The 23677-nt window shown below is 43.1% G+C and overlaps 1 pseudogene; it reads right to left on the bottom strand.

Annotated features, from left to right (window-relative positions):
- Nucleotides 1-12984: 12984 nt before the first annotated feature.
- Nucleotides 12985-16660, bottom strand: LOC116418468 (annotated as a pseudogene).
- Between the last annotated feature and the right edge of the window lie 7017 nt (nucleotides 16661-23677).

Here is a 23677-nt window from a genome sequence, read left to right as displayed (position 1 = left end):
CCCCGAGATTGACAGTCCTGGATAACTGAATCCAAACCAAGGAACACTCAGGTGCTCCAGCCCTGGGAGGACCTCCAAAGTGTATTCAGACAGGCAGACCGAGAGAGCCTCAGGGCCTGTACGGTTTCCAAAGGCTGGGCAGAATACGGACAAATATGAGCTAAGAAAAACATAATCCTAAAAGCTACAGGCCACATGATAAAGGGGGGAAACATTCTGAGCAGTGGCCTGCCTTGCAGATTTGTGACCAAAATACCTCACGACCCTCATCTATCCCAAGCATCCAACATCGAGAGGCTTCATAGAACCCAAACCAAATTCCTCTTCCTTCCTCTTCCCTTTCCCATCCCCTTGGAGAGCATGTCCTAGGGAGTCTAATTCGACAGTTGAAAAGGCCCTGCTTTCTCAAGCCCTCAGCCACAATCTCAGCTTCAGGGCCTTGTTTCTTCCCTGGAAGAACACAACAGTCCCCTAAAATGGTGTTCCTCCCTCCAACTCCCCTCCTCCCTGTGCCTTCCTTCACAGTGTCCCCAGAGGGATCCTTCTGAGACAAATTCTGCATCAGTGGTTCTCAGGGGCAGTCACAAGGGCCTTGAGCCTAGGGGAGGGTCCTCTGCCACTTCTAGCATAACTCCAAGTTGGCAGTTTTACATATTGAGATTAACAAACAGTTTTCTATTTGAAAATAAAAATTCTCCTGAGCTAGATTCTGGAAACCACTGCCCTACAGGATAAAGGCTAAACTCTTTGGCACCACAGCCCTCCTTGTCCACTCCTATAGTCCTACCTTGAGCTCCTTCTGCAGCTCTTCCCGTGGCTCCTCGACACAGCCAGGCATGTTCAGGCCATTCATGGCACCACTTGCTTGGCCTGAAATCCCTTTCGTCTACTGACATCAACTCTCCTCGGTGAAAACTGAAAATCTTTTCTGCTGACCACAGACTTGTTTTCACTTAATCACCTAACTGTATTTCTACCACTGATCACAGTGCCTGGCACATAGTAAGTACTCAAATATTTCACTCATTCATTCATTAATAAATGAATGAAAGAAAATCAGTAAGCACTCATTCTAATAAAGCTTAAAAATAAAGAGATCACTTAGGTGTACTTTGAAATGTACTTAACTACCACAGGGTATTCCAACATCATGTAATAAAATTGAATTAATAGATCAATACTAGCATTTTAAAAAATGGAATAGAATAGAAAGTATCAGAGCATCTCATGTGGTGCATGTAAACACTACTCTGTGAAATTTAAATGTGTGTGGATACACACAAATACATTCATAAACATATATTTATGTGTAAGTATATTCTCAAATATACATACATTGATGTGTGTACTATGTTGCCATATAAAATATATTTCTTACTGATAGGGTTGAAAATTGTTTCCTTCAAAATCACAAGTCAGTTATAGGTTACATCTCCATGAGTACTCTGAAGTCATCCATTCAGTTTTTCAAAACATAGAACCATCATCACCCATCATAAAATTCAGTTCGGACAATAATTGTGTTGTGTGTGTCAATTAAAATGGCTCCCTGAATGTGACGGAGTTAAAAAGAAAATCCACATGTGGGCATGCCTGAAGATTACAACTGATTAAATGAATGCACAAAGAAAGCTGCACGGGACCACCTGTTAATTCAGTGTGAGGGGTTTTAGGTTTCGCGTTAGTATCAAGTGCATCCTCCAGCCTCGCCTCTCCTCCATCCTGTATTTCTCAAGGCAGTCTTGAATGCCTCTACATTATTTACAAGCATCCATACTAACACTGGCCTTCCTTCAAATGCTTGGAGACAATGAGTATAATTCCACAGACAGTGTGTGTAGGGGCCCAGGGCAAATGCTAGAGGCACACACAAATCCTCTGCAGTTCCAGGTATACACAGTAGAGACATGTAATGGGGCTTAGATTTGGTCTGTAGGTTTACTTCTCCAAAATCAGCACATAAAACAGCTTTGGGACTGTCAATCCATGGAACTGTCAAATATATGTCCCTGGCTAGAGAAAAAGGTAAAAGCTAACTGGACAGCCACACTGGCCAAATAACATACTGCTAGTGCCATGGATTTAGGAAGTTACTAGATTGTTTTTGTCGTTATTAACCACAGGAAAAAAGGCTTAAATTACACATCAGTTAAAATGACGATAACATTCTCCTCCACTTGTGCTCTAGAGTGAGGGGCAGATGAATGGCCTTTGGTGCTGCAGCAAAATAGAGTTAATCTATATACAAACTACTACAATGTTAACATTCCATTCCCTATCTTGCTTGGTCACTATAGTCACCTAATACTCTATGTCCTTGTCACAATACAGTACTCCAGGAAAACTGTGGCCAACATCTGGAAAAATGAACCATGAAATTCTCGAACTCCAACTGCTAACATCTACTCCAGGCTAATGATGACAGAGAAAAAACACAGGCAAACTGCAGGCCAACCTTGGGAAGATAGTTTCTTCAGAGATGCCCTCTACTGAGTGTCCCTGATATCCAAGGAACATGGAAGGTAAAGAGACAAAGGTGGAAGAGCTCCAGAAACATCCCAGTGACCTAAGAAAGGAACAGAAAACTAAAGAAATCTTCAGTTTTAGTTCTTTTAACCAAAAAGGGTAAAAACCCTTGGGTGAGATACCTGGAGCATAAAAGGAGGCAGGGGCCAAACCCACAGTAAAGGACTTCTGAGTCATTGTGTAATGGCTTCTACTAAGCTAGCAAACAATGCCTTAAATTTCCCAAACCATTTCTACCAAGTTAACACTGCAGCACGTTAACCTCGTACAGATACTGCCAGAATGAAAATCTAAGACAAATACTCTGGTAGGAGAAAGATTAAACTCCAGAATTCCATCAATCAGCTGGTCTTACTTCTGTTTATTATTAGAAAAGAAAAATTTGTCTTAGTTCAGACTGCTAAAACAGAATACCATAGACTGGGAGATGAACCGACAGCCATTTCTCTCTCACAGTTCTGGAGGCTGGAAGTCGGGGTGCCAGCATGGTCAGGTTCTTGGTGAAGGACTTCTTCCTGGTTTACATACAGCTATCCTCTCAGATTCTCACGTGGTAGAGAGAAAGATCATTTCCCATGTCTACTTTATAAGCGCACTAATCCCATTCATGAGGGCTCCACTTTCACGACCTAATTACCCTCCAAAGATCCCACCTCCTAACACCCTCACGTTGTGGGTTAAGATTTCACCATATGAATTTGAGTGGGAGGACACAAACAGTCAGCCCATAATAATGTTTTCAATAAGGTACACAGAGTCCATGCACAGTGGCTCACACCTGTCATCCCAGCACTCTGGGAAGCTGAGGTGGGCTGATTTCTTGAGCCCAGGAGTTCAAGACCAGCCTGGACAACATGGCCAAACTTTGTCTCCACCAAACAAATAGAAAAATTAGCTGGGCATGGTGGTGTGTGCCTGTAGTCCCAGCTACTTGTGAGGCTAAGGTGGGAGGATGGCTTGGGTATGGAAAGTGGAGGTTGCAATGAGCCAAAATCGCACCACTGCACTCCAGCCTGGGTGACAGAGCAAGACCTTGTCTCAAAAAAAAAAAAAAGCACACAGAAAATATCTCAAAAGATACACATCAAACTTTTAAGAGGAATTATCTTTAGGGAGAAAAAGGGAAAGGGTTTGGGGAAGGAGAAACATTTATTGTCCACTTCTGTAGTGTTTGAACTTTTTTTTTTTTGCAATGCATGCATTGTAATGTACAAAGTAATACATTATTTTATAATGCATTTTAATGTAAAATTATTAAACACAAAGAACTCTTTAATAGGTATCACAAAAATTAGGCAGAAATTTTCCCCAGATGAAGTGATAATAGCTCTAACCATGAATGAGTTCTTCAGTCTGACCAGCACTCAATAAAAAGCAGAGGTGCATTCAGACTTAGGTGAGGTGCTGTAGGGAATGTGGAAACAAATGTTACCACTGTCACTGACTTCAAGGAATTTAGTCATCAGCTGGAGGGAGATTATGGATACACCCACCTGAGTACACACATGACTCTAATAAGACACAGAGAATACGGGGTACAGAATAGCAAGGGCCAAGGAAGTTTCTTGAAGAGGAAAGGTTACTGTGAACCATACAGGCAAGAGGGCTCCCGGCCAGGGCTGGAGCTCAGAGTGGAGGCAGTGTGGACAGCTTGGGTTTCCTGCAAACTTAGAGTAACCAATAGGTAAACATGCAACACAAGGAAGGGCTGAGACTCCGCAAATGGTCCAGCATCTCTGACTTCAGTCCATCTGTTTCTTAGGATGCCTAAAGACACAATCTTGTGACTAATAAGGTAACTTCACATACATGGTCAAAAAGTCTAAGGCGTCTGCAGAAATTTAAACCTGAATGGCAAAATTCTTATCAGCCTCACCCAGTAACAGGTACCCATCACTGAATTATGTCATTATCTGAGAGTTCTGAAAATTCAGAGGCTTGCAGCAAAGAAGTCAAAATTTAGAGCTCAGCAAATTCCCTTGAAGATTAACTAATAAAAATACAGAAGAAATAAGAGTTGTAGAAAACAGATGTATTTCTCAACCAGAGGATGAAAAGGCTAAGATTCAGGTTTTCGGGAAGTATCACAACATTTTTTACATAAATTCATTGCTTACTTTATACACACTGCCTGTTTCCCCAAAAGAGGTTACATGTGAGTAAGGAACGTGTATTAATAGAGAACTTATGTCACTGTACGGCTAAAGAATCTAGAATGGCACTCTAATACCAAGCACCTGTCATGCTTTCAGAGTGACACTTTGTTCTCGAGAATCCAAAAAAGCAAGCTTGGGATAGACTGTTTCCAAGTTACAACATCAACCACACATATTCACAAGACAATAACTTCAGTGCAAACGAAACACCATATTAAAGGCATATTCTAAAGACTGAAATGCTAATGTTTCTCTTTGTTAATTTTGTTTATTCAAAAATCTCAAAAGAAACTGTCCATTATTGGACTCCCTTTTTTCTTTTAAGTAAGCAACCAAATATGGTAAACATCACCTTGCATTTTATAAAATGTCTTTATCTCTGAATCAAGAACATCACTCTATCTGAAAATGTGTTGTAAACATTCATTGTTACTTACTGTCATCTTCCCAGCAACCTTTCCCCTTTGGGAAAACAGCTCCATGTGGTTCCAGGGAGAGATGCCATGCTCTTACGTCCCTCCACACTCCACACTCTAGTTCATTGCTCTAGACATTTGAGTAAAGCCTGGTAAATTACAGCCTTTCTCCCAAACACCCCTAATATTTCCAACTGGAACCAGAAAAAATGGAAGGTGGTAGAGAGTGAAGCCCAGGAGCAGAGGGCAGCCATGTTTCCTGTCATCTAGAAGACTACCTACAAGGGGCAGAGACAGAAGCCCACTTACACAAGGTCGCTAACAACAAGAGACAGAGAGATGAAAAGCCTTAATTTCTGCTGTCCCAGGGGCCCTTCACTCTTTCTTCAGATTGGCTATTTAGCCCTTCCCTTGCTCATCCAAGATACTCTATTCTCTTTCTCCCAAAGTCCTAATATAAAATGCCTTCCTCCACCCCACCACAATTCTTCTGCATTAGGCATGCCAATGATACCCTCCAACTGCCAGTCAGATGCCCTCTGAGCTGTGGATGGATGGAGCTGATGTGTTCTGTACATAGGGCTTCCAGCTCCTCACCAATGTTTGGGGACACCTCTTCTGAAGGCAGCCATTCTAAGAATCCAGTTGGCCATGACCTGGTATAAAAGGATCTTCCAGGTCAATCAGAACCCCATCTCCATACCCAGCCTTACAGACATCTGAAATAGAGGAAACAAGGATATTCGGTCATTTAGCAATGAGGACAAAAGACAAAGGATAGGCAAGAGCTGGGGTTGGAACGACAGTATGCCAAAGCCACATGTGAGCTGAGTCAAGGAGGAGCAGATACTAAGTACAGGGTTCCAATGAATGAGGCACATGGCCCATTAGAAACATAAGTAATGCCTCCAGCCCCACAGTAGCCACTGTCACACAGATTTTTCAGGGCTCATTTGCATGACACTTTGTAATAACTCTCTTGTATGTATGTATGTATTTATTTTTTAAAGACAGGGTCTTGTTCTGTCGCCTAGTCTGAAGTGCAGTGGCACAATCATGGCTCACTGTAGCCTCAGCTTCCTGGGCTGAAGCAATCCTCCCACCTCAGCCTCACAAGTAGTTGGGACTATAGGTGTGCACCACTGTGTCCAGCTAATTTTTTTTTACTTTTTGGAGACACAAGATCTCACTATGTTGGCCAGGCTGGTCTTGAACTCCTGGACTCAAACAATCCTCCCACCTCAGCCTCCCAAAGTGCTGGGATAATAGGTATGATCCACAGCTCCCGGCCTCTCCTTCTTTTACCCCATCTCCACCACACACCTCTCTTTGTTGTTCAGAGAACTCAAGTGAATCTGTATTCCTTACAATGAGAAGGACCTAACCAAAAATAATTTTCTATGCATGATTTTTTCACAGAAGTCAATCATTAGACATATACCAAATATTTAGCTCAGCTGTTACCTGGACCCCTCTCCACTGGATTACTATTGAGTATCGATCATGTCAAAAGTACTGGTGAATTTGCAGCTTAATCATCAAAACTATCTTCTTTAATTGACTTGGTATCAAAAATCAAAGGCAACTTAAGAAACTATTTAACATCTACCTAGCATCAATTTTCTCTCCTAATCAGAAAATTAGATTGAATGGTATCACTAAAGATGGAGGTTAAATAAAATTCTAGATAGCTGCGTTGCATTGTTAAATTTAAAAATATACTTTGCGTCGCTTTCAGTTTGCTTTTATCATGGGGCATGTTTTATTTTTAAAGTATACAGAACTTTACAAATGCATTATATATAAATTAAATTTCTACCTTTTATCATCCTATAATAGAACTTTCTCACAGGTCCACTTTGGTAGAAAACTGCCAAAGGGGTTAACTGTGGAAGTGAATTTAATAACAGCAACCAATAGAACCATCTGAGACACCAAACACCCATGAATAGGCCCTTATGATGACAACATTTGGGGAAATGAAAAACTTCCTAAGTCTACAGTACCTTGTTTTTTTTTTGTTTTTTTTTTTGAGACAGAGTTTTGCTCTTGTCACCCAGCCAGGCTGGAGTGCAATGGTTTGATCTCGGCTCACTGCAACCTCCGCCTCCCGGGTTCAAGTGATTCTCCTGTCTCAGGCTCCCGAGTAGCTGGGATTACAGGTGTGTACCACCACATCTGGCTAATTTTGTATTTTTAGTAGAGATGGGTTTTCACCATGTTGGCCAGGCTATTCTTGAACTCCTGACCTCAGGTGATCCATTTGCCTCGGCCTCCCAAAGTGCTGGGATTACAGGTGTGAGCCACCACGCCCGGCCTACAGTAGTTTCTGATGCCTACAACAGATCTGCCATCTGTTTCCAGGCAACCACCAAATAAAAATCACAGCACTATGGTGTTGGTAGCTTTTACAGAGTATTTTCTGCTCTTTCTCTCTAATCTACCACTATTACTCATCTAAGAGAGCAAACAGAAAGAAGGTACTGATACGTGCTACAGCACGGATGAAACTTGAAAACGTTTTGTTAAGTGAAAGAAGTTAAGACACAAAGGGGCCACAGATTACATGATTTAATTTTTAGGAAATGTTCAGAAAAGGCAAATCCATAGGGTCTGAATGTAGACTAATAGTTGCCTGGGGCTGGGGGAAAGGAAAATGGGAAGTAACCGCTAATGTACCTGGGATTTCTTTGGGGAGTAATAAAAATGCTCTGGAATTAGACAGTGCTAATTGTCACAAAACTCTGAGTATATTTTAAAAACTGCTCAATGGTATACTTCAAATGGGGTGTATTTTACAGTATGTAAATTGTACTTCAATAAAGCTGATATGTGTGTGAGAGAGAGGGAGAACACACGTGCAGACAGAGTCAGGAAAAGGAAAAGAAGGCAGAAAGGTCACATACATTTTTCCTCTTTTGCTTACACAGGCAGTCCCCAAATAAAGAGCAATTGTATTCCTTAAATTCAGTCATAAATCAACTCTCAATTCTATGAGATTTTCTCACAGAAGAATGGAGCGCCTCAAAAGTAAGTGACTGACTTAGGGAAAGAATTCTGGTGGGGTGGAGAGATTGAGGAGTCTAGACAAAGGCTAGGGGCGGCACAGGAGACAAAAAGAGGAATGAGGATCAAGAGAGGTTCTCTGAAGTGACTGAGGAAGCAGAACCTGGGCTCCCGAAGAGTGAGGGGAGGAATGGGGGCTGGGCCAGGAAGGGGGATGACTGCATGGTGAATAGTGAGAAACTCTAGGAGCATGAGGCTTCCATATGCGTGTTCTCCCATGCCTGGATCACTCACCTCAGCGACTGTGAGATTTCAGCCATTGCTGAGGTGAGAAGAGTCTGAGGTAGAACAGGAGCAGGAATCCAAGCTGACTTCGGAAGCAGGGGAGAAACTGGGTCTATAGTGGTGAAGAGATAGAGGAGGGAGGGGAAGGAACCAGAGGAAAACTACACCTAAAAAAGTAAAGCAAAGATTCTTCCACCCTTAAGGTGAGAAAACTATGGAAGCCATTTATATGCGAAAAATAAATTGAGGGTATAATCTAGGACTATGTGTAAAGACCCCAACAGACTTTCTCTCAATAGTTTTCATGAATGACTTGGATATAAAATGCTCTTTCAGATTCAGATTTCACAAACAATGGTAGTATAGTTACTGTGTGTTAGGGACCACACCTCTTTCACAAAGAGTCCCAAATAATGCATAATTTAGGGATACAGCCTGAAGAGTAGATGAGGAAAATAATGGGTAGCTATTAAATCCCTGTTAATCCTCTCTGTAAAAACCCATTCCACCATGCAAGAAGCTGTTCTTTCCCTCGGGGCAGGAAAGTGTCACCTCTGAACAGAATGTTAGGTGTGTGAATAAGAACCCTAACATGATTTAGACCGTGAGTCCAGGTGTGAGATGACATATACTATCTTGAGCAGCCCAAAGCAGACTTTGTTTTAAGGAGAGGTGTCCTCAGAGACCTGCAGCCTAGCCTCTTCAGTTTTGCTGCAGTGGAAAACGAAGCAGCCACGACTAGGCTCAGGTCCCAGCCTCCTCTCTCCAAGTTCCAGTGGTCTTTAGGTTACCTACCCCTTAAAATGACAGGTGTGTGTGTGTGTGTGTGTGTGTGTGTGTGTGTGTGTGTGTGTATCAATCTTTCCCTCTAAATTACTACAGCAGGCCAGGCGCGGAGGCTCACGCCTGCAATTCCAGCACGTTGGGAGGTCAAGGTGAGTGGATCACCTGGGGTCAGGAGTTCGAGACCAGCCTGGCCAACATGGTGAAACCCTGTCTCTACTAAAAATACAAAAATTAGCCAGGTATGGTGGTGGGCACCTGTAGTCCCAGCTACTCGGGAGGCTGAGGCAGGAGAACCACTTGGACCCAGGAGGTGGAGGTTGCAGTGAGTCGAGATCGCACCATTGCACTACAGCCTGGGCGACAAGAGCAAACCTCCACCTTACTACAGCAATAATTGCCTATACTAACTTCCTGGCAGTTGTATACATATATAGTCTCATGTAAATAGGTTTCCTCTTCCTAATTAGATCATTCTAGGCCATGTTTTATAGATTTCTTTACACATTCAATGAGAGGTTGGCTCTGTTCGTTCACTAAAAGTCAAATGTTTCACACACATACACACACACTACACACACTAGTCCCCTTTACCCTGGGTTTCACTTTCCATGGTTCAGTTCCATGCTTCAGTCAACCATGGTCTGGAAATTTGAAATGAAAAACTGCAGAAATAGGCAATTCATACGTTTTAAATTGCATGCCATTCTGAGCACTGTGATGAAATCTTGTGCCATCTCACCCCATCCCGCCTGGGACGTGAATCATCCCTTTGTCCAACAGATACACATTGTAGACGCTCCCTGTTAGTCACTTAGCAGTCGTCTTGGTTATCCGATTGACTGTCGGGTAACCCTTATTTGACTTAATAATGGCCCTGGACTGGCAATTCAGATATGCTAAAAAGAAGCCACTGTCAAGGGCTTCCTTTAAGTGAAAAAGTAAAAGTTCTAAGAAAATAAAAAAAAATCCTATAATGATAAGGTCTATGTTAAGAATGAATCTTCTATCCGAGAAATAGTTAAGAAGGAAAGAATTCGTGTTAGTTTTGTTACTGCACCTCAAGCAGAAATGCACTTTTCTTTTCTCATAGTAGAATCAACACGAATTAGGGGAAGATGTAGTCTTTAAAACATTCTGTAACTGTTTTCTTTTTACTTCAAATAAAAAGCTGCTTTCCAAAAAGTCCAGCTTAGTTTGAATCACCCCATGTTCCATGATACCAAGGCAACTGGTCAGAGGTCAGGAAAGTGGGCCTGCCATCACGGGATGCAAGCAATCATTTACAGAAAACATAAAAACTACTTCACAGTGCTAGTTAACAGGATTGACCAATGCTCTCCTCAGCTTCCTTCCAAACTGTAAACAGTAACACCTCAGAAGTGGGGAAGTACCATCTATCATGTTTTCACTCCACATTCCACTTTAGGAATAAGTATATATCTTGCCAGTCTGTTACATATACAAAAGATATATATTTCAAAGACATAGTATAAAAAATGTAAAGCATCTCATTAAAAACTTTTAATGAGGATTGCATGGTAATATATTTCGGATATCTATAAATATTTTTCGATATAAACGTAAAATTTTGGAGTATACGACAATAGTCAATGTTAATTCTGATTATTATTATTTTTGAGATGGAGTCTCGTACTGTCACCCGGGCTGGAGTGCAGTGTTGCAATCTTGGCTCACTGCAACCTCCACCTCCCAGGTTCAACGGATTCTCAGCCTCCCAAGTAGCTGGGATTATAGGCACCCGCCACCATGCCCTGCTAATTTTTTGTATTTTTAGCAGAGATGGGGTTTCACTAGGTTGGCCAGGCTGGTGTTGAACGCCTTACCTCATGATCCACCTGCCTCGGCCTCCCAAAGGGCTGAGATTACAAGCGTGAGCTACCGTGCCCGGCAATTCTAATTATTTTCTTAAAACATATCTAAGTCTTAAACTTTTACAAGCTGAAGAGTTGAGATTTCTTATCACTCAGCTTGCCTAAGGGGGAAGCTTTCAGATGAAGCTTTTCTCTACTTGGAGAAAAAGATACTGCTTTCAATCCTGCCAGGCGCTCCGGGTCAAGTTCTCTGTACTTCCTTCTGATCATCAGGCTGATGTGTGACTCAGACATGAATCAGACTGATTTTCAAGCAGCAGAGTTTAAGGAAAATGGAAGAACTAGGCAGTGGAAGTGACCGATTCCAGGACAACTCATTTTTGTAATGATAAGCTGGTACCTGACAAGTGATCACAGGCCTGATTTCTACATTAAAAAAAAAAAAAAAAAAAAAAATGGTATAGCCAGGCTTTGTGGCACACACTTACAGTCCCAGCTACTCGAGAGGATGAGGCAGGAGGATCACTGGAGATCAGGAATTCAAGGCTGTAGTGAGCTATGATTCTCCCACTGTACTCCAGCCTGGGCAACACAGAAAGACCCCATCTCTAAACAAACAAGAAAACCAGTCGACATGGTGCACACTATACAGAGATGCTATCGCTCCTGCGAAATATCTTAGTCTGATTCCCTAATACCAACTGGGTATGCTACAATTCAATTCAATTCTGACACCATCTACCTACCAGTATTGTTAAATCCCATAGGATAAAGGGCTTGGTCCCACAAGACTGCCCCCACATCAGATGCCAGTTCCAAGTCTCAGGCCACAGGCTATAAATTCAGGGGTTCCCAAGAACCCCCTCAGGTTCAATAATATGTTAGAACAACTCACAGAACTTAGGAAAACACATTCCCCTTTATGTTTACCAATTTATTATAAAGGTTACAACTCAGGAACGGCCAAATGGAGAAGTGCACAGGGCAGGTACTGGGGTGGGGTGGGGCTTCCATGTCCTCTCAGGGCACCCCACCCTCCCTGCACCACCTCCCCACAGATGAGTGGATGGTGCTGAAAGTTCCAATTCTCTAATCGCTCAGTCTTGGGTGCACAGCATCATCCTGAGGCTAGTTAGGGATGGGAGACTATCCCTACCCAAAGTCATGGAATTAGTACAAACTCAGGTGCGAGAAAAGGGGCACCTTATGGATAACAAAAGACACTCCCATCACTCAGGAGACTCCATGGGTTTTAGGAGCTCTATGCCAGGAACCCAGAACCAAGACCACATATATTTCTTATTACACTGCATTTGAATTAAAAGCAATTCCAGAGGGTGAGTAAGACGAAGACGAGTAAAGTAAAAGTTATTATAAAAATGTTTTTTAGGCCAGGCGCAGTGGCTCACGCCTGTAATCCCAACACTTTGGGAGGCCGAGGCAGGCGGATCATGAGGTCAGGAGATCGAGACCATCCTGGCTAACACGGCGAAACTCTGTCTCTACTGAAAATACAAAAAATTAGCCGGGCTTGGTGGCGGGCGCCTGTAGTACCAGCTACTCGAGAGGCTGAGGCAGCAGAATGGCGTGAACCCGGGAGGCAGAGCTTGCAGTGAGCTGAGATCCGGCCACTGCACTCCAGCCTGGGCGACAGAGCGAGACTCCATCTCAGAAAAAAAAAAAAAGTTTTTTACAACTCACAGATAACAACCTAATAATAGGAAGTATCTGTCAATTGGGTGAAAATTAGTAACGAGTAGTTTACCTCACCCTATTTCCTTAGATACATAAACCTTGAAAGCAGCTTAGTAAAGGGCACAGGTGGTGGTTCCACTATCAGTACAAGATGAACTGCACCATTAAAAGATGAATTCCTGCATCTTTTGTAAATCTGCCTCAGAATTCAGACTGAAGCCTAGATTAGACTGTATCTACCAAAAGCCATAGAGGGACACAGGAAACGTGATACGTACATTTTTATGGCTCTAAGCAAAGCTTTAGAACATGCACGTTCAGCAGAAACCCCACAATAGCACTCCCTCCTGTTGGGCCTATCACTGTATCACTGCCCTATAAGGGACAGGAAGATATCTCCCTTTTCTCAAAAGTCAAGTGGTTAGCCTTTCACAACACTCCCAGATGAAGTGGATCTTTTTTTTTTTTTTTTTTGGTGAAAAGAGATATATATATTTACAATTAGCCAGCTGGACTCAGTTTGGATGATCCCAATTTTGTTGGCAACATCCAAAGCATCATAATCAGGAACCAGTGGAACATATGCCTTCTTCTCTCCATCAGGCCGAATCAGGGTGTTGACCTTGATCACATCAATGTCTCAGAGCTTCTTCATGGCCTGTTTGATCTGGTGCTTGTTGGCTTTAACATCCACAGTGAACGCAAGCGTGTTGTTGTCTTCTATCTTCTTCATGGCAGACTCAGTGGTCAGCGGAAACTCGATGATAGCATAGTGGTCAAACTTGTTTCTCCTGGGGGCGCTCTTCTGAGGATATCTGGGCTGCCTCCAGAGTCGCAGTGTCTTGGGGCTGCTGGAAGGTGGGTGACATGCGGATCTTTTTTGTGTGTGTGGCTGTGGACACCTTTCAACACTGCCTTCTTGGCCTTTAAAGCCTTCGCTTTGGCTTTGGCTTTAGGAGGGCCAGGAGCTTTCTTCTTTACTTTCAGTGCCATCTTCTGAAAAGGGTCCCAAGTGTATCTTTAAGGTAATTCTGTTGGGTCTGAAACTTTATTTCTTCCTAGACTTGAGCTTGGTTCAGATGAAGTGGTCTCAAACACCGAAAGAAGGGGACCGGATGACCATCAGTACTCTGCATCAGTCACAAAAGGTGATCCCCAAGTCCGGGCATCAGCTGGCCTGTTGGATATGTAAATTATCATCCCCACTCAAGGCCTACTGAATCAGAAACTTTGGGGGTGGGCCCAGCATCCTGTGCTTTAACAATCCCTCCACTTTTCAAACCACTGAACCACTATTCTATTCCAGACACTACTGGATTGTTCTGTAACTCCTGCTATCAGCATATAGTTTTTTAGAGGGCTCAGAGATTTTTCTGTCCCACAGAATAAGTAAGTAAAAGAAAAAGTAGGATAAGATAATTTCCTTCATTACCTTCCTCCAACAGATGGTTTTCCTGGTATCTCGTAAATTCAATGAAAACAATTCCCATCCCCTCCACCCAATATCATTTAACCTGAAAGCAACATCTTTCTTTTCAATAACTTGCCATGGTTCCTCATGGTTTCTTCTAGACCACAGGATGTATTCCTGAGAATTCCAAAGATCTTTTTAACATGTTTGAATTACCTCACTAGCAATATTCTCTGCCAATGAGCTTTACATCTTTTTTTTTTACTTTACTGAATATTGAAAAAGAATATACACTGCAAAGTCAGTATGCCTTCAGCCACTTAGCAGCAGTATGCCCTTGGGCAAGCTATTTAATCTCTCTGGAACCTGTTTTGTCATTTATACAACAATGTAGATAGTAATAATCTCTCTCATATGATCGTTATGGGATTAACTGTTAATAAATGCAAGCATTTCCCACAGTGCCTGGCACACAGTGTAAGTACCATATTGAGTGTCTGCTATTATTATGACTACAGTTATTGAGGCACCCAGATAAACATCCTAGAAAGGTTAAGACAAATGATGGATAGTAAAGACAGCTGCAGGCTCTCCTCTCAAACTGCAGGAAAAGACCACATGCAAAGAACAAGGAACTGTTCTGTAGTTTGCAAACAAAATGGTCCTTTAAAAAGGAGATAATACATAGCCTGGAATGAGAAAGTAAAAGACTCATGATCAAAGGTAACTGGCCACCATTAGCATACTAGCCTAAAGACTCAAATGAAAATTCAAGAAAAAGAGGTGAGAAATTAAAATACAAATTGCTTTACTAGCACAAACCAGGGTTATGATTTCCATAAAGTTCCACGTTAATGAACGATAATGAAGCCCAAATTCTAGAGTGACTGATTAATCATTCATTCAGGCAAACTCAAGAAAGATCTTTAAATCAACACCACTCAAGAGATACATTATCCCAAAGCAGTTGAATAGTTTTTCTGTAGCACATAGTTAGCTGTACCTCCAACGTCCATTCTCCTCTTCCTCTTTTCTGTTATATTCCAATTTTTCTAGCCAACTTGTTTGGCTGAGACTGACCAAACTTTTACTCTAAGGGTTGCATCCTGTTTAGAAGTTAACAGCACAGGAGATTCTCCAACTCCAGTGGGAGAGGCACATGACCCAAGTCATGATCAATCACGCCAGTGAGACTGATATATCTGAGCCATGAAAAGCAGAGAAGCAACCTCTTTTCTGCTGGATGTCCATAGTCCAAGGGGGCCTGGGACCTGGGGTAGCCATCTTGGGACTACGGGATGGAGCCTGCTTGTGAACAGAGCCTGCACTAGAAAATAAAGCCAGAGTAGAGAGAAAGAAGCTAGATCCTGGTCACACCATTTAAGTCCAGGAGTAAGTCTTGCTTAAAGACTGAATTTGCCTACTGTGTGACCAATAAATCCTCTTTGTCACTTAAACCACTCTGGGTTAGGTTTCCTTTGTCCACAATAAAGACGACACTAAATGATGCATGCTTCATAATCAGATTCCACTATAAAGGCAACAAAAACGTGAGTTATAGTTAGAATTAACAGTAAACTAAACTTCTCAGGTTGTAACTTTGATTTACTTATCACAATTAAAGACATTAAGAAAAAAATCATTTGGAATAAATTTCACTTGAAATTTCAATTGAAATCTCAAAGTACAGATGCAGGACCTTGAATAAACTCTGTTTTGATCCTTGGTTTACATATATTCAGTACAGCTGAGTTTTAGACCCACAGAATGCTTTCCTGATTTTCAGGGCAATTTTAGGGTAAAACACTCCTCACCCCCACCAGGGCCATGGAGAAAGTGTGCTCTAGGTGTTCACCAGCAACAAGGGAATGACAAATCACAAAGTAAGGACATGTTCCACGAACTGATGAACCAATGGCAAACTTACCTGTTACTGTATTAAATGTGCCTTTACCAGATTAAGCTATTGCTTTTCAGATGTAAAATCCTTGCGTGTGATACTAACCCATCTTGGTACAGGTCAGGCCAGTTAATGTATCACAGGCACTAAGTACACAGGTAAATTTGTATATGTTTGAGTGTAAGGAATAATATGCTTCGATATTTTGAAATGTAAGATTTGTCAAAAATAAAAGAATTCTTACAAACTTAGGGCAGCTGTTATTGAATTGCTATAAATAACACTCTGTGCTCTGAATAATTTTGGCCATTAGAGTTGACAGCTCTCCAGATATGGAACTGACTACCTTACAAAATGGTCAGCTGGCTCTCGCAGGACACATTTAAATAGAGGTGAGACAACCTTCGAACAGGACAGTGTCATGGGAACAGGGCGGATGATTTTAAGGGGCATCCTGATTTTAGGCATCCTGGGCCTCTGACAGGCATGAAGGACTCACCTGCCAGAGCCTTGATGCGGGACCGCTCAAAGAGCCGTGCAGAGCTGTTTTCATTGTCCCAGTCATCAACATCCCAGCGGTTGTTGACATCACTGTACTGCTGCTGGATCTCAATGTTGTCATAGTCTGTGGCTACTGTGGTCGTCATCTTGAACTGTCTCAGCTGCTCTTCCACATCAGCTCCTTCTTAGAGTTCTATGAGAAAGAAAAGGAAAAACATTTAGACATCTAAAGTACATACAGTCCCCATGGAACCTACTGGGATAAGAGTGAGTAGAAAGTAAAACAGTGTTTGCCAAGAATAGGTCTTCTGGAGCAACGCTGGTTTCAGATTTTAGCACTGTCCCATAATAGGTGTGTGACCTTAGTCAAGTTACTTAGTATCTCTAAGCCTCAGTTTCCCCAACCATTAAAGAGGGAAGATACTTCAGAGGTTGTTGAGAGGACTGAATGACATGATGGATGCCCCCAAAATAGTGGGTTTATTCCTTTTTTCTAAAGTTTAAACTCTGCAATTTAAAAATGTTATTGGAGGGCCAGGTGCAGTGGCTCACGCCTGTAATTCCAGCACTTTGGGAGGCTGAGGTGGGCAGATCACCTGAAGTCGGGGGTTCAAGACCAGCCTGGCCAACATGGTGAAAACCCGTCTCTACTAAAAATACAAAAATTAGCCGGGCATGGTGGTGCATGCCTGTAACTCCAGCTACTCGGGTGGCTGAGGTAGGAAGAATTGTTCCAATCTGGGAGGCGGAGCTTGCAGTGAGTCGAGATCACGCCACTGCACTCCAGCCTGGGCAACAGAGCGAGGCTCTATCTCAAAAAGGAAAAAAAAAGAAATGTTATCGGAGGTAGATCAACACCTATGTGGGCTTCTGAGTGAACTCATTTATTCCCACAGTGTATCACCATAAATTATAATCTTTAAGCTTCTCCTGGAAATTCATAAAATGTTATATAAGAGAACTAGCAGATCATTTTATCTAAACATCTCACTCACATATTAGAAAACTGATGCTTAAGACGTAAGGCCAGGCACAGTGGCTCACGCCTGTAATCCCAGCACTTTGGGAGGCTGAGGTGGGTGGATCACCTGAGGTCGGGAGTTCCAGGCCAGCCTGACCAACATGGAGAATCCCCATCACTACTAAAAATAAAAAATCAGCTGGGCGTGGTGGCGCATGCCTATAATCCCAGCTACTCGGGAGGCCGAGGCAGGAGAATTGCTTGAACCCAGGAGCTGGAGGTTTTGGTGAGCCGACATCATGCCATTGCACTCCAACCTGGGCAACAAGAGCAAAACTCCATCTCAAAAAAAAAAAAAAAAAAATTAAGATGCAAGTATATGGCAATCAAGGACAGTACCAGTGCACAGTAGATGCTCAGTACATGATTGCTATTCTTTATCCTGAACTGATGAGCTTTAAACATAGCTTCTCCCTTCAGTATAGCATTATTCACTCATTGAACCAAAATACAATGAAGACTTACTACGCACTTGCGCTGCACCAGATGCTAGGGATACAAACGAACACAATAAGGACCTGGCCCTAGGGAAACTTATATCCTAGTGGTAGGAGCTGGACAAAAAGCACACAAGAAAAGGCAAGACAGTTTAAAGGAAAAAAAATGACAGCAGAGTCACATGATAGAGGGAGTGACTATTTTTAGATCTGGTGATCAGGGAAGGCCTCTCTGAGTGGGTCCTGAAACTGAGAACTCAGTGTCAAGAGGAATGAATCACGCACAGATCAAGAAGAACAGTGTTTCAGGCAAAGGAGGCAGCATAGCATGCGGGAGGAACAGCAAGTTCAGTGTGGCAGAGTCTAGTGGGCAGTGGGAGAGACTCGGATACAAGGTGGGGAGGGATGTGGGCGAGCCCAAGTGTGACGGGAAGCAACAGCAGGATTTTAAGCTAATAACCGACACCACCCTTGAGTGTATTTGTAAAATATTCTTCCCAGGGCTGTGTGGAAAAACAGATTCTAGGCGGCAATAATGGAAGCAGGGGCCACTTGGAAGGTTACTCCAGAAATGATGGCGGTGCAGCTCTGGGTGGACAAGTGGGGATGGTTAAGAGGTGGATGTGCTTAGAGGTGGATGTGCTTTGGAGGGAGAACTGACAGGACCTGGTAAAGAACTGACTAGACCTGCGGCATTGAGAAACTGAGCTAGTGCTATGCCTGATGCCTGTGGGTGTGGTTAAATGTGGTTAAATTCCTGCATATTTTAAATTTCACTGTGGGGAATCAGGTTCAGTCAGGCATATAAAGCTATCTAAGTAAGTTGTTAATCTGCAAACGTAAGAAGAAAGGAGGAAAAAGACCACCTCCCTTTTAAAGTGGTATGAAGATATCCCAAGAAAAAAACGTGTTATCAACATTTTTTTTTTTTGAGATGAAGTTTCGCTCTGTCACCCAGGCTGGAGTGCAGTGGCACCATCTTGGCTCACTGCAACCTCCGCCTTCTGGGTTCAAGCAATTCTTCTGCCTCAGCCTCCCGAGTAGCTGGGACTACAGGCACGAGCCACCATGCCCAGCTAATTTTTGTATTTTTGGTAGAGATGGGGTGTCACCATATTGGCCAGCTGATCTCAAACTCCTAGACTTTGTGATCCACCTGCCCTGGCCTCCCAAAGTGCTGGGATTACAGGCGTGTGCAACCATGCCTGGCCGTTATCAACATCTTAAAACTCAAAAATTTATTGTCAGGTTTTTGTACCTGGATGCTCATTTAGTGAAAGCCTTATTCAGCGTGCACCAAGATGTGCACCTGGGCCAGAGTCAGCAGGCCTCCTCACGACAGCCTGCATGCTAATCAAACCAGACACCATTCAGCAACACAGAAGGATCATTCAAGAGATGATTCTTCCCCCTCACATACGCCACTACACAAAAAATAAACAAACCCATATATGCAGAAAAGAAACATTTATCGTGCTTGAAATGCAGCTTTCTAAAAGTTCCAGCACATAACCACATATGCCACATGCAACCGAGTTTCCATGGTAAATAAGTTGAAACAGATTAACTACATCTTAAATAAATAGTAGGTTCTTGGGTGGTACCAGCACACAACTGTCTGCTCTGTTGTCATAGCTGTTTTCTCACATGCTATCCAACAGCATCGCCGACACACCCCACATGTTCCTGAGGAAGAAGCACCGAATCTACCTTACAACTGAGCCACAACATCTGTGACTCAAACTGTCACCCACCTCTGCTCTAACAGAAAAACCCTGAATGGAAGTAAAATCCTGGGTTCTCATCAGATAGACATACTCAATCCCAAATAAGTACATTCATGGGTATACTAGTTTTCACACCTACATTAGCAATTTATTTATGGGATTTCATAAAAACACAAAAACTTCAAAAACCTAATCCAGTCAGTACATTCCACTGAATGATCTTACAGTGGCATTTAATATTCAAAGTCATAAACCCTTCTAAAAAATGAAAATTAATATTGTCATGCAATCATCTGACCTTGAATATAGTTAACTTTCATTACTATTATCAACATCAAAGACTTTTATAAAATTCAACCTTGGAGGATTCTATCTCTAGGGAGAAAATGTGAAAGTGCTATCAATCCCAAATTCTGAAAGTACCGAAAGTAAAATTTAATCCAACCCAACTCAAGGTGAAACCCAAGCAAGGCATGCCTCTCCCCAGATAAGTTTTAGCTATTTGGTGCCACCTGCTGACCAATGAGAAGAAACCTCCAGGGCAGCTAAACCCGCGTTGCAACATCCACCGCACTTGACTCCTGCAGAAGCCCAGCCTGGCCCCCTGCCCTGCTCCCACCTGAGAATCTCTCTTTCTATCACTGAACCAACAACTGCTTTCCACAGATTTCCTTTTTTTTTTTTTGAGACAGAGTCTCTCTCTGTTGCCCAGGCTGGAGTGCAGTGGCATGATCTCAGCTCACAACCTCCGCCTCCCAGATTCAAGCAATTCTCCTGCCTCACCCTCCTGAGTAGCTAGGATTACAGATGTGCACCATCACGCCCAGCTAATTTGTGTATTTTCAGTAGAGATAGGGTTTCACCATGTTGGCCAGGCTGGTCTCAAACTCTGACCTCAGGCAATCCATTTGCCTTGGCCTCACAAAGTGCTGGGATTACAGGTGTGAGCCACCTTGCCCAGCCCACAGATTACTTAATAAGTAAGTGATAATTCTTGTCTTAAGCTTAAAATAAGTCATTCAGAGAACTAAAGCACTTTTTTCCCTAATGTTCTTTCTTAATGGTGTTCCTTAAAATCAGTTATTGTTCCTTAAAACGGAAAGGTTAGGCTGGGAGTGGTGGCTCACGCCTGTAATCCCAGCACTTTGGGAGACCAAGGCAGGCAGATCCCTTGAGCCCAGGAGTTCAAGACCAAGCCTCGACAACACAGTGAGATCCCCATCTCTACAAAAATAATAAGAAAAAAATAGCCAAGTGGGGTGGCATGCGCCTGTGGTTCCAGCTATTTGGGAGGCTGAGGTAGGAGGATCACTCGAGCCAGGGAGGTGGAGGTTGCAGTGAAACATAATCATGCCACTGCACTCCACCCTGGGTGACAGAGTCAGACTCTGTCTCAAAAGAAAAAAACAAACAAACAAGAAAAAACAGAAGTGGGAAGTGTAAGAATCCAAATTATCCACTAGTCTGCGTACAAAATAAATACATATATATATATGCCAGTCACAGTGGCTCCCACCAGTGGCTCACACCTGTAATCTCAACAATTTGGGAGGCTACAGTGGCCAGACCACTTGAGCCCAGGAGTTTGAGACCAGCCTGGGCAAGATGGTGAGATGCCCTCCCCACTCCTCTTCACTGTCTCTACAAAAACCAGCTAGGATGGTGGCACCTGCCTGTAGTCCCAGCTACTTGGGAGGCTGAGGCAGGAGGATCACTTGAGCCCAAGAGGTCAAGGCCGCAGTGAGCCATGATCGCGTCACCGCACTCCAGCCCAAGCGACAGAGTAAGACTCGTCTCAAAAAAACAACAACAAAAAAAGCAATGCTCTGAGTTCTTCTTTTTATTCAACTGTTTCACTCAAGTGTCCAGAATTTGTTACTAGAGACAGACATCTTTTTTCTTCAGTATTCTCCATCTGTCCAAAGACAATGTCCTTTGTCCAAAGACAAAACTGAGTATTTACAGTGATAGAACCCATTATTTTATTTTCAAAGCAATTTCAAGGCAAAACATCCCTCGCTCCCACCATAGCCATCATGGAAAGGTCCCTTCTAGGCACTCAACAGCAGCAAGGGAGTGATGTGAGGGTGAAGAAGTCAGAGTCAGGACAAGAGTATGGAAGAGTGTGCCCATGGCATGGAGACTCCAAACTCCAGCATGCTACGAACATCATTATCCTCTAACCCACTTCCACACGGGACTGGGCCAGCTGTAAGGACAGTTTATATCACACATACAGGTGTCCCAGGAGGTTATCTAAAAAGGGTTGGGTTTTCTCAAGGTGCTATTGGCCATGGCTCCCGTGGGCTGTGAAGTCATCTGTACTTCTTTAAATAGCTGTGGGAAGGTTAGGAAAAGAAGGGAGGAAGGCTTGGCCATCTTGGAACTCTGCCTGGTGGTTCTACCATTAGGAAACCGGGAAAGGACTATGTAAGGCTGATACAAGAAAAGGGAATCTCCCCCTTGAAGAGAAAGGCCCTCGTGCCTCTACTAGCAGAGCGAGGGCCTGGATTCCACTGGACTTGATCACCATAGTAGGAGCTCATTAAACAACTTTTGAATGAATAAAAACAGTAATACCCTGCATGTGATATGGGTAACGCCCATGTTCTTTGTGAGTAGGTTTCAAAAAGATACTCGAAAGTGTCTATCTACTTTCCCCGCTCTTCTCCACTGTGGGGTGGGGTGGGATGTGGTAGGGGGAGTGTGTGTGTGTGTGTATGTGTGTGTGTATAAAAAGGAATATGTAGAAAAGCCAAGATCCTCCCGCTCAAATTACTCTTCTCTAATCCTACATCCTATGAACTGGAATTTTCCATAAGATGCACATAAGATGAAATTCCAGATGCTTTATTATTTTCTGCTTCAATCAGCAGACACTAAATTCATTTCTTCAAACAGGTGGACCAAGGCAGAAATGGATGTGGAAATTATTATCCTGAATCTTTGAGGCAAAGGTTTCTACAGCTCTGGCATGAGCTACCACAGGTCATAACCATTAGGAAAGAAACTGGAATGTTACCATGCCAGGCTTTAGAAGTATTCTATTAGTTCTCCTCTGCATTAATTAAAATTCGTAAAGGCAATACCTGGAACAGCCCAGAGGGAAAATACTTTACCTGTTCTCTTACTTCCCAAGATGCCACACTTATTTTCTAAGTCGCACAGGTATCAGATAAACTTGTAGGTTTTTATTCTATGAAGAAACAATAATCCCCAGGCTACTCTCCAGTACCCTCTTCTGTTACTCTACAAAATCTGCCTTGGTGACATCACCCACTTCCCTGTCTTTGCTGGTTACCTGGTGCTGACAGCTGCTCCCTGGACAGCAAGGTGCAGGTGTCTCCTAACAATCACGAACTCCACCTGGCGAACACCGAAGTCACAGCCGCCACCTCTAGGCCCCGCATCTCCTCCACCACTCCCTCGCTGAATGGCATCCCCATTTCTCCCAGTTGCCCCAGCCAGTAACCTCGCAGTCACCTTTCATTTCTCCCTCTCCCTCCACAGGGTGGTCCTAAGGTAACTTGTACCTCCTGAAAATCTCATGAGTTAGCTCCAGCAGGAGTTTCTCATTCCAGTTCCTCATCTCTCATTGTAATCCCTAATCCATTCCCCTACAATGCTACCAGAAGGACCGTGCTAAAATGTAATTCCAGTCATTTTACCCCCTAAAAACTAAAATCTACCAGTTGGTTCCCGATGCCTTCAGAATAACGCCAAGAAGCCTTAGGAGAGAAAATGAGATTCTCCATGAGGACCCTGTCCATCTCTCTAGCCTGCTCCCACTATCCGTGTCATAAGCTCTTGCAACTCCTGAGAGAGAAGAATCATGTTCTTGTCTCAGTTCCAAACCTATCACCTGGAACAGCTCTTTACTCTTCCTGCAAATCCTAGCTCAGGTATCACTACACCCAGGAACCTCCTGGAATCACTCACCACCACCACCACCACCACCACCACCACCACCACCAGGTC

This window comes from Piliocolobus tephrosceles, chromosome 15 (assembly GCF_002776525.5).
Source record: "Piliocolobus tephrosceles isolate RC106 chromosome 15, ASM277652v3, whole genome shotgun sequence".
In the NCBI taxonomy this organism is placed as follows: Eukaryota; Metazoa; Chordata; class Mammalia; order Primates; family Cercopithecidae; genus Piliocolobus; species Piliocolobus tephrosceles.
This window is presented reverse-complemented; position numbering and strand designations above follow the sequence as displayed.